Source organism: Streptopelia decaocto (genome assembly GCF_964273445.1).
Source record: "Streptopelia decaocto genome assembly, chromosome: 4".
NCBI lineage: Eukaryota > Metazoa > Chordata > Aves > Columbiformes > Columbidae > Streptopelia > Streptopelia decaocto.
This window is the reverse complement of record NC_138658.1, coordinates 69,430,412-69,433,855: the sequence shown is the minus strand read 5'-3', so window position 1 is coordinate 69,433,855 and position 3,444 is coordinate 69,430,412.

Below are 3,444 nucleotides of genomic sequence, written 5' to 3'. Positions count from 1 at the left end.
ACCCATGTCCCCGAGGGGGCGGGTGACCGGCCCTTCAGCGCTGCCCGCTTTGCACCGCAAGCCGCCGCCGGCACCCTCCTCTGCTCGGCCTGTGTTGCCTCATTTTCTCCACACAGCTCCATGAGGAGCTTATTAGAGCTAATAGCACCTTAAAGCGCGCCCACCTCCCAGGTTTCCTCAGATCCTGTCAGACCTTGGCTTGATTCTCATCCCAGGCAGCTCAGCGCAGCTCACTGACGCGGTTCTAGACAGTGATACCTCCCCGGCAGTGCTGCGGTTTGACACAAGGAGATTTGAGTGTTTTTCATCGTTTTCCCCAGAGATTTTTGTGCTGGGTGCTTCAGAGATGTAGGAGGTTGCCTCAGTGTCTGGCACGAGCAGTAGGCGCTCAGAAATTGGGAGTTGGCGTGCATACATTCATATTCCCTCGTGATTCAGCTCATTGTTATTTAAATATGAAAAATTAATAAATTGCCTAAATCCCAGAAGACAGGGTTTTTCCAAGTGTGGCTTAAAGGGCTCATCTTAGTGTGTTTCTAATTGAAATTCTAACACAGGAGTTGTAGGAGTGCATGGCAAATTCACCTTTCTATAAGCTTTTGAATCAACACTTTTTGTTTGTTTGTTTTTTACAACATCCTTCCTTTAAAGGAGTTTTTTTTTTTACAACCTGATTTATCTAGGAGAGCAGAGCAATTGTTGCTGAGGTGCTTTATATTTCCTTAATGTGGCATTGTGGAGTGTTATACTTTATTCTTGTTCCCAACTTTACTAATATCCAAAATACTGAGTGCGTGCAACTCTTTGTTGCCATAAAACTGACTTTTATCGGTGTGGAAGTGTTATAGAGCAAAGAGTTTTTATGGGAATTGCATTACTACATTAGGATTTTTTTTCCACACCTAATCATTTAAAATGTGTGTGCAAATGCACGCATGCATTTTGTTGGTACTGTCAATGTATACTCAAAACAAATGTTATTTAAGACAAAACTTGTGTATAAAGTAGTCTGACATTTTAAAACAGCAAAATTGGAGTAAGGACAGTTTGGCACATAAATTTTCTGTCCAGAATTTTAGGTGACTTCTATCTCAGTATGATAGTTCAGTACATAGTTGTAGGAGAATTATTTATCCACAGGTAACTATCTGTTACTTTGTACAGAAAAAAAAAAAAAAAGTAAATAAGAGAGTGGGTTAAACGATTAAAATGAAAACAGAATAGGAAATGAACTAAAGTAAAAGGTTTAAAAACAGCTGTAAAGGAATGGTATTAGTTTAGACATGGAATTAACATGCCACTATCACTAATAACCTTTACCCTCCGTTAATTATACCCAGCTGTTTAAAGTAGGCACCAATATTGGTAAGAGGCACGTGCTTAACTGCAGTGCAAAATCTCATTGAGTTCACAGGAACTGTTTGTTTCATGGAAGGAGAGTGAGCTTTTGGTTGCAGGTTACTTGGGGTAGAGACCATGTGTTGCTGTACGTAACATGGCTCTGGATACATTTAGGTCTGATTTTACTTAAGGGTATGGACTCTGCTGTGAGAAAATGTTCTGAAAATAAAAAAATGCAAAGTGGCACGATTGTGACAAAATTCCCCAAACCTATTGGTGAGGCATAGCTTAATAATTAACTGTTAACTCTACTTTCTGCAGTCAGCTACTATCGAAAATGCATGATCTGTGAGATTACAAAAAGAAATCCAGTTAAGAAAGGAAAGCTAGTGGTGTTCTCACCTTCAAATGTGAGGAGAAAGTGGTTTGCACAGCTGGTTTTCTTCAAGCAGTAGCTAACACAGAGAGTTAACCTGGTTCCATGGGGTGGCATGAATAGTTTTTAAGCATCAGACCTGATAACTGCTCTGCAGCTCCACGGTGTAAGGTGTGCACTTGTACAGTTCACACGGACTGAACTTTTCTTTTTGAAAGGGTAACTTTGCTCCGGTAAACTTTGTGTGGGATTAGGTACTGGCTTTCTCAGGCAATGCCAAATTGCACGCTGGTGGAAGCTAAGGGAGTATTATTGTTAATACATCCTTTCTTTGTTCTTGTGCTTTCCTCGAGGCATCTATTTTGGGACACTGTCAAGTGTTAAAGCACGGAGCTGCATGGCCATCTAGTCTGAGCTGCTGTAATCATGTCTGTGTTCTTATCTGAAGTGTGACTTGGAAAGGGAGCCCATTCTGTGACATGTATCTGGAATACAGTTTTGCAGAGTCTATTTGGCTCCAGTCCTATTGCCTGCAGATTTGTCCCTAGCAGCTGTTAAGTGAACGGGCATGCCAGCGCTCTGGAGATTAAGACAAAGTTCCAGCGAGCTGAAAGAGGATGCTTTTGTCCTCTCTACTTACTAGTACCTTAACTTTCTGTTGGAATAGAATGAAGCTTTATTTATTTTTTTACCTAAATTTTGTTTAGCTTGAATAGTGATTTTCAGAGTAATGTGGCAAATAAAGGAGTGTCTATTCCTCAGGGATTCCTGGAGCTAGAAAGGATATACTTGATTTCTCTGGAAGTGCTTTACATCCCACATGGTGTTGCATTACACAGTTAACTGTCTGCAGATGTTTTCTCCTCTAAGTTGCAAGGCCCTCTTTCAAAGTTGGTGATGTTGAATATCGAATTTTTGAGAAGAGTTGAGGCATGCTACGGGACAGACTGGGGGGAGACACCTGAGATTCACTTTCCCAGTTCTGACAGCATTCAAATAAAAACCAGACATAGGCAAGGATTCATCTCTTTGAATCCACTTTATAATTGTTTTGAGGGAGATACAACTTTATCTCACACCAAAACCAGTGCTTCAGGAATTTCCTAACCTTCAGTTTGTCTGGTTACTGGTTGAAAAACAGACATGCTGAGGTGACTTAGTCCCGCACTGCTGAGGGCAGAGTGCTGTGTTACCCATCAGACCCAGAATAATTGTGTGTACTCAGAAGGATGTTAAACAGGGATGAAGCCTGGAGCTCTCCTGGTTTGGGGGAAAGCAAGACTGTGTCTCAGCAGAGCAGCCAAGTTGAGGAGTGGTATACTGATAGGCGAAGATTCCAGATTGGTGTTGGCATGGAGCTCTCAGTGAACAAGAAGCTGCTTTTACCATGTTTTAGGAAGCACTGAGGCATGTGCAATAAACACAACGTTAGCATTAGCAGTGGCACTCAGTTCCCACTGGCATCTCATCCTGCAATGGTAAGGCCGAGAGAGGTTCTCCTCCTCCTCTACTCTGCCCTGGTGAGGCCACATCTGCAGTAATGCACCCAGTTCTGGGCTCCCCGGTTAAAGAAGGACAAGGAATTACTGGAGGGAGTCCAGAGGAGACCTACGAAGATGATCAGGGGTCTGGAGCACCTTTCTTACAAGGAAAGACTGGGGGAACTGGATCTGTTCAGCCTGGAGAAGCTGAGAGGGGATCTCATCATTGTTCATAAATATCTCAAG